Consider the following 14,029-nt stretch of genomic DNA (forward strand, 5'->3'; position numbering starts at 1 on the left):
TCTAATTCTTCACTCATCCCATAATAATGTAAGCCAGTTTTAATTCATTACGGCCCATTCAATTAATGCGGTTAAAATGTTGATAATGAGCTTCCACCTTAATGGTCATTGTGATTTAATTCTTTATTACAGGGGGAGGAGGATGGGTAGTTAAAAGTTAAAAGTGTAGTTTCTACATAGATAACCATCAGCCCCCCCACCCCCATGCATATCTTTATATCATCACAGCAGTTTAAAGAGAGTCAAACCCTTCTGTTAATGCAGGACCTCCTGGCGACCGTCCAGTTTTTGTAGCAGTAATCCTTCCTGCAGAAAAGTTAAAAGCTGCGTACATCATTTCTGACATTCAGTAATCGTCCCATGACATCATTACAGACTAATAAAACCCCCACAGTTTGAAGGAAGCACTGGTTTCTGCGTGCAACCCCTCGAGTCAATGTTTGACAGAGTTAAGGTACTTCATAAATCTTCTGTTTGTCCCTGCATTGGGAGGACACATTAAATTCTGCCCTCTATTAAATCACCGAGTTAAAATGCATTTTTGAAGTAGTTTGTTCATGCGCGTGTGTGAAGCGGTATCAGCTCGAAGCAATAACATCACCTAGAAGCTCCTCTGTGCATGGATGAGGCTAATTAACTCCTGCTGTGTTCTCATCAGTCTCCTTCCCCATTCATTTGGCATATTAGATAAAATGCTCTGAGAAATATAATTACATTCATGTTTCATTAATGGCATATCTCAGTATTATTTAGATGGAGAACAGAGAATTATGGACCTATGCCCCCACTGAGTGTTTTTCCAATAGATTGCACATGACTTACACACATAATCTTTCAATGAAGTTATAAATACTTTAAATATTTGCCAAAGAGGGAGAAAAATGGTGATGTCTTTTTTTTTTTGCCCCACCAAAGCAAAATGCAGTATCTGCAGATCTTCTCTACTGGTGTTTTTTTTCTTCTTTTTCTTTACTTGTCGATGTTAACACTCATTAAAATATAAATGTAGACACGTTTTTTTTGTCACTTTGGCGTTATTAGAGGTTCTTCTCTTAATTTATTTGGATTTAGGAAAAGAACAATTCTGGAAAAACTGAACATAACATCATGATGCACCTTGGTGCAGATCTCTGCTGGCTTCATGCTGAGTCTCCATAAGCGTCATGCTTTTATAAATGTATGAACTGGTATCCAATTCACACCAGCTGATCATAATCAGGGAATAGTCTGTTGAAAACATGTCTGCTGTCTGTTGTTGTGGCTTTTCATGATTTCGTCTGCCAACGGGAGTTGGAGGAGCGGACTGTGATTGATGTCATTTTGTGTTTGTGTGTTTGTTAAAAGACTTTGAATGGATTTCAAGAGAATTTTGTGAAATGTTCGGCCCTGTGGAGGATAGATGGATAGATCAGATTCTCAGCTTCATTCTAATTTATCGGTAAATTTCCATGAAGGAGGCTGTTGTCACAACTACTATCCAGGGTCCAATTTGCTCCAACTTTGGATGATGGATAAAAGAAAACGTTCCCAAGTTGGAATTCAGCGAATGGCAACAGAAAATTAAAATATATTTAAAATAACGTCAGTAATCAGTGGGGTGGTTGTGTCTTAGGTGGTCAGAGCGACTTCAGTTATCGTCAGTTGTGTGGTTCGAGCCCCCAGCCCCTCCCAGACTACTTCCTGATGTCTCCCTTACAGAGATATTGATCCCCAGCTGCAGATCGGCTGCCCACAGGTCCTCAGAGACACATTAAATGCAGAGAAGAAGTTTCCCAGAATTGCACTACGTATAATTGTCTGTGACAATAAAAGCTTCTTCTTCTAATGACTTTATTTAGATTTGCCACACTGCCCCACTGACCACCCTGATCTCTGATTGGATAAAAAAAACAATCTACGGCTTGATTGCGAATATTCCAATAATGTAGGTGTGGCGTCCATTCATCCACCGCTCATCTTTAGCACGGCCACATGGGGGGCTGGAGCTCATCTCAATGGATGTTCTACACAAGATAAGAAAGAACCGTTAAATTTAACATTAAGGAATGTGACAAGAATAATCCAGGCGTCGTGAATATCTGTCTTGGTGTTTTTGCAGATACTACTCTTAATTATAAATAATTATAAATTATAACAGTGTATAAAATAAAAAATAAATACATATTTTTTTTAAATTATCTAATCCTGCAAAAAAAACAAAACAATAAAACTTATTGGACACAGGTGAAAACGTCCTTGTGGGAGTAAAACAAGAAAAACAGTTGTACAAAGCAGAAGAGTCTTTTTAAAAGCCTACAGAGCGTAGCCTCTCTAGAAAGATGACTGCTTCATAGTGAGGTAAAAAAGTGTGTTCACATTTCACATTGAATAGAAAGGGGGGAGGAACGTACTTCCAAACAAGCACAGGGGAAACAACGAAAGACAAATGAAAGCTGCTTTCTTTCAGAAATAAAAATATTTTTTTCAGAAACATTTGTCTGCCCTGGGATTAATGAGAGAAGAGCTGAACCTGGAACACGATCCCTATCAGGCGTGTTTTTTCTTTCATCCATCGATGTTTGTTTTTCTGCTCTGTTTGTGATTTTTGTGTGAATATGGATCAAAACTAGATCTTCACTTTAACTGATCAGCTTCCATGTTTCTAAGCATTCGAGTAAAGGACATTGAAACAGACCCGGACCAAACACACCCAACATTCACTGGCAGAATTGGAGCCTCCTCAGCAGTAATATTTAGTATTTTGAAAGCCATTCCTTCACTCGGCGATGGTTTCCTGACTGCAGATGAGAAAGGCTAGCAGCATTCATGTCCATCACCAAGCTGTATTGATCTTTATTGGATTCAGTCCACAACATGTTCTCAACTAACTCTGAGCTTAACCCCCAAAGGCACCTCTAAGATTCCCTGAAGTTTATAGTGAGTCTGTCAGACAAAGAGAAGGAATGACTGCTGCTTATTCACTGCCCCACAGATAGGGATCGAAATCACAACGCAGCGCTTCCTGAAGTACTGACTCCTCTTCATCCCCGTCATCAGAAGGTTAGAGGAGATAAAACTCATCCAAACAGGTGTCGAAATGAAGAAAAGCACGACTTTAGTGCAACATCGATGCTTGTGGTGATATGAATGGCCACTTCATTCTAGTGAGACACACACACATGCACACACACACATGCACACACACACACACACACACACACACACACACACACACACACACACACACACACACACACACACACATACAATGATTCTGTCTTAGGATGTATTCTTACACTTTTTAATCGTCTATACCAAATATGTCCAACTCAAGGCCCCGGGGGGCCAAGTGTGGCCCCTCCACATCATTTCATGTGGCCCACGAGAGCATAAAAAGTCAGAATGTCCAAAAATAAATAGGTCAAAAGTGTGTTTTGACCAAAAGCTACATTTCCCACAATGCAGTAATCAAACTAATTTCAACTTTGACAAAAAAACAAAGTTATTGTTCTAACTTGTGTTTGATGTTATTTTTCTTTATTCATTGATAGTTTGATCCTTGATTGATGGAGTTCTGTGGGGTTAATAACCTGACAGATTAAAAAGATTTATTTTATAACAGAGAAACAAACATTTATAATATTTGTAACTTGAATAAGTAATAAATTCAGTTATTTAAGGATTAGTTACATTTGTTTTACATTAAACTGAGTTACATTTAGTTACATGTATTAGTTACATCTGGCCCTTTGAGGACAGACATGATGCTGATGTGGCCCTCAGTGAACATGAGTTTCACACCCCTGATCTTTACCTTAAAGTAGATTGTTGAAAACTTCCTCTGAGCTCAAGATGACATTAACATTCATTCCTGATACGGCAGCAATCCTTTCTTTGACCTCCGTCCATTTCTTGGTATATTTACATGATGGTTACATGAAGTATATTTCTTTATTTTTACGTTATCGCCCGATATGACATTAAAGTCTGTTCAATAGTGTGAATGTGTGTTTTTATTATGCATATCATTAAATCACACATGATCCTCGGCTGGATTCAGATCGGACGTGAACGGGGTTCTCTGTCAGAGCTGATGGACGCCGTTTCTTTAAACCTGCTCCGGTATTTTTATCGATCCGTTTTCTTCATCATCACTTCTTCAGACAGAAGTCAGGGTAGCGTGATGAGTGATACTTAAAGCCACGATGGAGCTGCAGAGAACACTCACAGCATAGCAATGCATGCACACATCTGAAGAGTGGACAATTAAAAGACATCTGGGAATTGATGCTTTTCATCAGTTGCGTTCATTGCGACCGTCTCTCTTTCTTGGCGCCATCTCTCCTTTGGTTTGAAGGACAAATAAGTGTATGACTGCTGTTTTCATCTTTCTCTGAAACATTCTTTCTTTGACACTTTTTGATTTCAAACACATTCGATACAGCGTTGTTATTTTATTTACAGACCGAGAGCGTGAACATCTATTTTTTGGTCTTTGGAAGGAAAAAGGCCATCTGGCACACCTTGATTTCTGAGATCAACTGATTGGGTAACACCACTTCAAATCTGCAGCAATCATAAGACTTGATTGAAGGCAATAGATCTCCTGTAATGATGGTCAAATCCTGATTACAGGGACTGATGATAACAGCTCTGGTTCCTGTGGTGCTGCAACACTGTTGGATCACCTGTTATACCTTCAGGCGCCATACGGCGGTAAATGTTTGCACTTCTTTCAGTGAAGCGAATTGATGGAAGCTGAAGAGAATGAGGGCTTTGGGAAGGGATCTGCATGTTGAAGAAGTTCCAGGTTCACAGACTAAGGGCTTAGATCTGTTTCCCTGTGATCCATTAGGGGAGTGTTTGGCAAAATGTATTCATTTCTGTCAAAAGAGAAACTCATTACACGCAAACCTCGGTTTCTGACCACAATTCGTTCCGATTACCGATTTGTTAGAATTCCAAATGTATTTTCCCCCATTACAAATAATGTAAATGGTCCTAATCCGTTCCAAGACGCTAGAAAACTACCTTTTTTCAACATATGTTATTTCATAATGTCATTTATATATCAAATTGTGTAGTAAGGAAACATATCAAAGAAATGTAAAAGAAAGAAGCAAACATGAGAAAAGAAGGAAAGAATCAGGTTAGCCTAAGGTACGAGTTACCGTCGTCTTTTGGACAGAAGTTTACGGCACCGTAACTCGTACCGTAGGCAATGGAACGCAAATGAAGTGAAAAATTAGTGAATACAGTAAACTAAAATAAAAAGCACATTACAGTTAAAGCATAAGAACAATAAAGATAAGAGTTTGTACCTTTCTGGTGGTGAGCAGTTGGCTTACGTGAACGCTGAAGAGGGAGAGGAGGGGGATGGATGTCACCGCGTTTGTTTTGCGTTCGACTTCCAAATTTTGTTCGACTTCTAAGACAAAAAAAAAATCTGAATTTTATTGGTCGAATTCTAATTTATTCGATGTCTAAAGCGTTCCAAAACCAAGGTTTGCTTGTAATACCTGGTGCTGTTGGCTCACTTTTTAAAAGGATGGCTAAAAAGTCTAAAAAATATCATTCAACTCCACATTTTCATTACTTCTGCTGTGCTCTATAGTATTACATTGTTTAAACGCTGCCCGTATCCTATTTTAATCTGTTTCCACTGTACTCAGACTGTATTTTACGCTCCTGTAGTCTCAGACACACTCCAACCGTCAATAATTTAGCTTAATAATGTCGGCGATGTCTGGCTTCACTGGTGCCTGAGAGCGGCCCGTTTCTCCATGTATAATCAGTTTCACTGCTCATCCTATTTGTACTTCCAGCTCTTCCCTATCTGCTTATGCAGCATCAGTCATTGCTGGGGTTTAATATCAGGTGTGCAGCTGGCCATGGCAGGGAATGAGGAGGAAAGGCTCTGCTAAAGCAAACACTAGAAATGAACACTCATCTTATTGTCACAGCGTGGCTTCTTCACTAGAGAACGTTAACAAAAGCATACGGGAGAAATATTTTATTTATCTGTCTGTCTCTGTGTATTAATTAAAACAATTTGCATAAATATTCTTATTTATAACATTTGTGCTCCTCTTCCGCCCCTTAAATTGATATTAGCATTCATTTCACATTACATAATCATTCATGTGTCCATAATTATTTTGTTGCCGCTGGGAATGCTGCTGTTATTTAGATGCTATGGATTATTGTTGTATTTGGAAGCCAAAGCTTTCCTATAGTTCCAGCTCTGGAGTGTTTTCAGTGGATAAGGTTTTTCAAAAGTAACAAATTAATGACAATTGTTCGGTCACAGACTCTCTTAAGTCATTTCCTGTAGTGCAGAAAGTAACAAGACAGAAGGAAACATTTGAACAAAGAAACCCATAATGTTTAAACTTCATTGTACAAGTTGGTGCAAATAAAGTGAAATTAGTGTCCTACTTTGTAGGACAATAACCACCATGCTGCTGTTGGTTTCTTGAAACAACATTTAGAATAATTGTATTGTTCTGAATTTTCCCTTTTTAAAAAAATCAACATTACAGTAGAACAATTTAATTTTCCAGCCACAAAACAAGTTCATAAAGAGAAAGAATTTACTTCATCCTGTTGTCTATAAAACTACCTGATGATATGAACTCTATCAAACGCAATTTTTTTTCTTTCATTCTAAATCGCACTAGAAACATGAGGTGCTGTGCTTCTTTTTCCGACTTAAGTATAAATGCTATGAATGCCACATACTGTACGTATTCATGTTCATAACCCTTCATTATGAATCCCTTCTCAGCTTTTTGCCATGTCAGATACGATAGAGGCTCATGGTCCGTCTGTGGTGGAGAGGAAACGGAGCCGCAGGCTTTTCATACCGATTCCAAACAATCCTAGCTGCATTGACATATGCCACAGTACATCTGTGTCCATTCAACATGTTAATAAAAAAATACATAGAGCCAATTTCCTACTCTGAAGCTGCACTCTATATTCTAAGCTGAATGGAGCAGGTGGAGAATAACCTTGTTTACATTTTTAGAATAAAAACTCTAGCACAGGATATTAATCTATTTCTCACCTTTATTCAGACCTTTATGATACGATGATACTGTTGTGCCTGCAATTTAAAGCGCATCATTTTGAAGCAGACAAACAGCCACACGCTGATATTTTGCCGATGTCGTCTACATCCTTCATTCGGTTTGCTTTGGGAGGAGAAGGGTGAGTTTTTAAGGCTTATCAAAGCAGATGGAGGTGGTCTAGGATGGGAAAGAGAAGTCAGCTCTGTGAAGTGTCACCCCCGGGGAAACGACTTGAGAGTGATAACACTGGCTTTTATCACCAGTTGTATGGTTGGATGCACCCTATATTGTGCAGGGAGAGGCAGAGCCATCCATCTCCATTGGCTTTCATATAGTAGCTGGTTGGAGGTATCATGGAAAGAGTATAAAATGTGTTTGAGTTGGTTCTTCTCTTCTCCTGGATTCAGTAAAACACTTAAATTAGACAAATAAGAAACATGAATTGCATGTTTCTGTTGGAAAGAACACATTTTGGCATTGCTTTAAAGTTTTTTTTTATTTCCACAGTAATGTCTAGTCACTTGTTGGGTTTTTCCCAGCGCCGCTTTTTGCCTGTAATACCTGGTGAAATTTTACAAATGTTGGATCAGAGATGTGTCATTCCCATTTGACCATTTCACATGTAGAATCCCAGTTTACCCACTCATTAATGGGAATTGTGTGAGTAGTGATGCAGCAGGTTTAGTCATGGATGGTTAGTCACATGGAAAACACACCAGATCTGACAGACATTCTGCCTATATGTGTACTTATTTACATAAAATTCAATAGTTGACATTTGACTAGTTTCATTTCATAGATATGATCTATTAAAAATGCCTGAATGTTTGCCTTTATTCTAATAAAATATGCAAACCAGCTTTTGTCATAGGCAGACTCAAGATGTTGGACATTTGTTTAAGAATGCGTTGAATCATTAATCTTAAGTGGTCTGAACTCTCTGACATATAAGGGAAAAATTCATAAGTGATGGAAGAGCTACGGCAAAGTTATTTTAAATGGAAAAAAAATGTACTATTTATCATCTGCAATAACAGAAAAATTGCACAAGGTCAGTTTAAATAAGCCGATGCAACAGATTTTACAAAGTGCTTTTTTCCCACATTCAGCGTTAACAACTGAAACACTTTTTATAATTGCTGCAGTCACCAAATGATTCAGTCATCTGAATAGCATCACTTAGAACAGAATACAGATTCCTTTGGAAATAAAATCTTAAAATCCTGTGCAAACCTTCACAGACTTAGTTTTGTCGTAGAGCTGAATAATCCAAATTAGAATTCACTATAAATTAGCAACATGACTAAGTCAACCAGTGTATTCAGAAAGTTTAAAGTAGTTGGTTTCAGCAGGAAAAGACAATCAAAATCAACCACAGTCATCTATTTAGATATGCATTTGAAGCATTGTTCCACTCAAATACTGTTACTGCTAGCAGCAGATGTTAGAGATAATACTTTAAGTCACTGAAGAGTGTGCAAAGTAGCCTCTTTATGCTATATTAATATAAGATATTAAACTTGTAATATCTTTTCCATTGGGTTCTTTAAATCCAGTCATATTAAAATACTGTGTGTGACCAAATGTTAATTACTAGTTTATTACTAGAAATAAAAAATAGAACCACTTATGCTGTAAATGTATTATCCTTATTCTAAATGTAAATGAACTCCTGTATGTTCATACCAGGACTTGAATGTACCCGATATTTTAAGAAAAGTTGTTTTCCCTCCCTGAAATTCAACCATGAGGATCAATAATGTACCAACTGATCGGTAACCACGACTTGAAAGCAATTTCCCCTTGAACCACATCCTGGACTGGTTGAAATCACAAAAGCAGGCCTGGATGGACACATGCACACATGGAGGCGCCTCAGCATCAATCACACCCCACCCAGATCCCTTCAATAGGAAACCGCGTAATAAACAACACAAGTCAGGCGTTTACTGGTACTAATGGTCTTTATATTACTCATGATGAGGAGGGAACGTCCTGGGAATCACTTCATCATCCGTCTGCTTCACTGCATCACAAAACACAAATAAGCCAAAAAAAGAAGTTGTACAATTAGCGTGAGACACCAAGTGTGTGTCCGTGTGTGTTTGTGTGCGCTGCGTATTCTGTAACTGAATTCTCCAATTGTGCTCTTGCATCATGTTTGCTTTTGCAGGTTTATATGAGGATGTGGGGAATGAATGTGTAGGTGTCTGGATATCACTGAGTAATGAGATTTTTTCTCCTCATATGTATGCAGGGCTGGTATTAAAAATGAGAAGCGAGTCAAACATGCTGCATATATAGTGGTTAGGATTTTTATTTGTGTATCATTTATTCTGACATCATTCCGTGTGAATGTGAAGTTTTGTTAAGAAGAGAACGAACACATGTGATTTCACGTTGGAGGCTTTCTTTTATTTCAACTGCATCGTGATTAGAAAAGATTTTACTTGTTTTAAAAGAGAATGTTTTGGGGGTTTTTCTGAATGTATCCTGACCCATAGAGCATCTCCTGCACAATCCTTTGGGGTTTGATTTGCTGTTCATATTGTGCTTGCGGAGGCAGAATCAGAAATTGTCAGAAGCCAAGTGCAAACATTGTCCCATCACTGAGTCTGCATGCCCCCCACCCCCTTTATAAAAACCCCCCCAGAAAAGCAGCAATCAATAGACACATTCCCTTGAGTGACAAAATGAGCCCTAATGAAAAAACCGTGGAGGGAAAACATGATACGTTTGGGAGTTATTCGTGTATTCCGAGTTATTTATCCCCCTCATTTAATGTTTAAATACTTTAATCTGCATCATCTTTCTTTTCCCAATATACAACTGGTACATGTGAGACAGTGGAGAAGGGTTGGTGTGTGTCTGACACCGAGCCACAATCCTTTCTTTGGTTGCACCTCCTGCAAGTGTGAGTAAAACTGTCAGCACTGATTAACAGCTATGATTTTGTTTAGCCCTGATTTCCATTGAGCGTTGTGTCACTTTGATTTAATGTGATGTACAATTCTCCCTCTCACTGTTACGCTGTTGGTGTTGTCGTCTGATGAGAGGGGTGTTGTGCTTTTTTTGTAAGACCAGTAAAACACACAGAAAGAGGCACCCAACAGCACAACAGGTTAACCCCCACGAGAGGAGGGCATCAGGGAGATTATACCCACTGGACAGCAGGAGAGGGACTTCATCAGAGGTGTCATGTGACCGTTTGCTTCTCTATTCACTAGAATTTAAGTTATGTTTCTTTTTAAATTAAGTACTATATGAAGTAACTTAGATGATTTTAAGATGTAGTTTATTTCTGTATATAACCTTTTAAAGCCCGAATCACAAACTAATTACTGGAATAACATAATTTTTGGAAAATAACGCTGAATGGAACCTTCTGACAAATTTTATTTTTAATACATTTATATATTTGAGCTTTAATATAGATAATTTTTGCTAAATTTGGAATTCTTTTTTTTTTGGAATGTAAATGCAGATGCAGGCTTTTCAGGAAATAAATAATGAAACTTATGATGTTGAATTCTCAAAATTCTGAAAGGATTTTCGAGTTGTATCAAATATGATACAACAGGCTTCAAATGATCACATTTATAATATATAATGTAATATAAAATAAAATAGTGTATTATAGGATAATATTGATTGATATACAATATGATATGATATTTTCCCTGTCTTTACGTATCTGTGTCAGAAAAAATCATTGTCTAATGACATTTATGAAAATTAGATGCTTTTCTAATGTGATCTTTTCAGACTTGACTCAAACTCATTTGTATAGTTTTTCTAGTTTTCCTTTGAGGACCCTTTTCATCCCCCAGCAGCTGTAAAAATATTGTCCTATAAAAATGACAAGGAATATTAGATGAAAGCATTGAATTATATGATGCTGTCAGTTTGGAAGAACTGCGAGCTACAAAGTTTGAACCAGTGAATTTTCAAAGTATTGTAACACATTTTTAGAATAGGAATAGAAAATGAAAAACAGAAAATGACAAAATGCTGAAGTTGCCTAGAAGCTGCACACAAAAAAACCCAAAACATTCCGTTCAAACGAAGTGTTATACATTTTTAGAGAGAGTTACTATTCAAAGAAACCAATTGTCAAAGACATGTATTCTTTCACACATCTAACTCAAATTGCATCCATAGCAGGGCTTTATTTTTTTTAAAAATTGTCATTTAAAGAGGGCATTACGAGAATCACGTGGACCTGGTCCTTCTCTGTTGTCTTGGCAGGTTTCAGGACTTCCTGGTATCAGAAAAAACACAGTTCAGCTTTCATTGGTGACTCCTAAATTCTTCTTCTTCCTTCACCTTTGGAAATATTTTTATATGTTATAACTGCACATTATTATAAAAAAGTTTCCTTACCTTGAATAATTCTATTTAACCAACATCAGTCTTTGCACCTTTGGAGGTGACCTCATTTTATTTTGTCTCTTTTATTTTCTCTACAGATCTTAAAATAAAGTCAACTTTGTATTACTATAACTAATTGGACTGATTTGGCTGTTTGAAAAGAAGACCAGTGTATTCAGCATTCTCCTCTGCGCTGCTCCCCACTATCCTGTCCATAATTCAATTACAACCTATCTGGGAGCCCACAATAAAACCATTGAGATCGTTCTCTTTGTGGGCTTTAATTAAACATCCCTATCTCCTGTCTCCCCTGTTCCAATAGCGCTAAGGGCACTAAAAGGTCAGGAGAACCCTATAAAAATGCTAATCTCACCTGTTCAATCAAAACTGCTGCAGAGGTCGACCTAAATCTGCTCTGATTCAAACTTCCCCATCCAAACTCAGTTTTCTCACTATCCCGGGGGGCTGAACCCCCCAGATTTGGCTCGTTTGACTCTAGTGAACATGATATGTCAGGAATGCCTATTTTGATGCAAACTGATTTCCAGTTCTAATAAAAACTTTTAAACAAGGTGCCTTATAGGAGGAACAAGTATTTGCATGCCTTGGTTCTCTTAATGACAAATAACATTTAGCAGCAGCAGCTCACTGGTTTCTGGTGGTGATGTTCAGCTGACTGTCGTAAAACGTTTTTAAACTTTTTTTAGGAAATTACAGTATTTTAAGGCACACTGGATTGTCAGGCGCACATTCAACGAAGGGCCTATTTTAAAAAACTTTTTCCATGTATAAGGCGCACTGACCAATGACACTCATGAACAGTTTTTTTTTAAAAATTCCTTATTCCTTCTCTTCCACCTTTTAATGTACCGACACCACATCAAGTTCCTCGTGTGGTAAACTTTACCCGGCAATAAACTATTTTCTGATTCTGATTCACTGGATTATAAGGCACACTATCGGTTTTGGAGAAAATGAAAGGCTTTTAGGAGCGCCTTATAGTGCAGAAAATACTGTATTCATTTAAAAGAGTTATCTGTTTGGGAGTTGAACTGAGACTAAACTGGCTTACAGTACTTTAAGAATCTCTTGGTGAGGATTGAGGAACACCTTCACACATACGTACACACTATACCGACAATGCATGAATCCATTCATACTCATTTCACCTGTTCCTCCTGGGTTTGATCATTCGATCAGTGGTCTTTTACTGTCATACGGGTGGAGAGACAAGTTCATCGTACTAAAGATGGTAACATTCCCTCTGAATATTCCTTTTGTGCACTCTTCCCTTCTTTCCATTTGTCTTGTGTCCATCATTCACTCATCCTTCTTCTCCCTCCTCTGAGGTTTGGCTCCATCCTGACATGCTGGACTGTTCCAACAGGACCAGCAGCCAAGTGGGCTTCCAGCCACCGCTGGCCTCCTGTAACCACACCGCTGGTGGCCTGCTCTTTCTTTTCCCCTCATCCCAGGTGGGTCTCAGTAGAGACCCGGAGCTGTGGATGACTCACCGTGACTTCCTCTCCCAGCAGTCTCCTGTTTTTTTGAAAGGAAATGGAGCTAAAGTTCCGCCCTGTCGACGGCTAACACGGGGCTTTATGCAAACTTTATGACGGCGGAGACCAACAGCGACTTCTGCTTTGCTGCTGAAACGACGTGTTGTTTGGAGCTGCACTTATTCTCACCCTGATTTATACTGAATTAATAATGATCAACAGGGTCAGGGTTTGCTTTTAGTGCTCCCTGGAGGGGGCTTTATAATGCTTCATTCTGCATCTGCATCTTCATAATATCATCACCGTCCAGACGCTCTCAAGGCAGCCAGCGTCCCAATGCTCTTTAAGTGGATAGGTTAACAGTGTGTGTGTGTGTGTGTGTGTGTGTGTGTGTGTGTGTGTGTGTGTGTGTATGTGTGTGTGGAGTTGACATTTTTATCATCTTTTTTTTTTCATATTTCTTTGTAGGAAAATGTGAATTCTGTTTAAAAAATTCAGCTGAACCTGACTTAAAAACAGACTAGCAGGAAACTAAGATCATTTTCTAATTCAATGAATCTTCCTTTTGAAGCCGCTCACACCTGACTGACATCACCAACCCTTCCTCTGGACCTCATGCATGTCAACAAGCAAAGGAAATTGAGTCTCCTGCTTTTTGGAGGAAATGAGTTGATTTAGACCCCCGTGTTTAATTGTGTTTAATTGTTTTGAGCAGTTTTCCACAGCAGAAATAGACGAAACACCTCCGTACCGCGAATGTTTCTGCATGTGAGAATTAGATGTGATAATTATATATGGATTATTCAAGCTTCTCACATCTTTCATTTGTTATTAATGTTGCTGAAACAGTTCTATACTGTAAAAATCAATTGTCCAATGTGTGAAATATGAGCTAATATGTGCATACATATTGATCTGCTGCTTTGTTTCACACCCAGAGAGATGGGTGGTGGTGGTGGTGGGGGGGTTATAGCCTCCAGATTCTGGAGCTTTCTAGATTAAAAATGCACAAAAGCGTTTTTATTTTAATTCATTCATTTTACTTTTTATGCTCTCCTGCTGACATTTACAGTTATCTAATTTTTCTGTGCTTGAAACGCTTTTTAT

The 14,029-nt window shown here is 38.2% G+C and overlaps 1 protein-coding gene across 1 annotated transcript in view; it reads left to right on the forward strand.

Annotated features, from left to right (window-relative positions):
• The window catches only part of fstl4 (follistatin-like 4), a 159,150-nt gene that overhangs the window by 35,284 nt on the left and 109,837 nt on the right, over nt 1-14,029 (forward strand). The gene's annotated exons all lie outside the window — the stretch shown is intronic.

Source organism: Antennarius striatus, chromosome 13 (genome assembly GCF_040054535.1).
Source record: "Antennarius striatus isolate MH-2024 chromosome 13, ASM4005453v1, whole genome shotgun sequence".
Lineage (NCBI taxonomy): Eukaryota > Metazoa > Chordata > Actinopteri > Lophiiformes > Antennariidae > Antennarius > Antennarius striatus.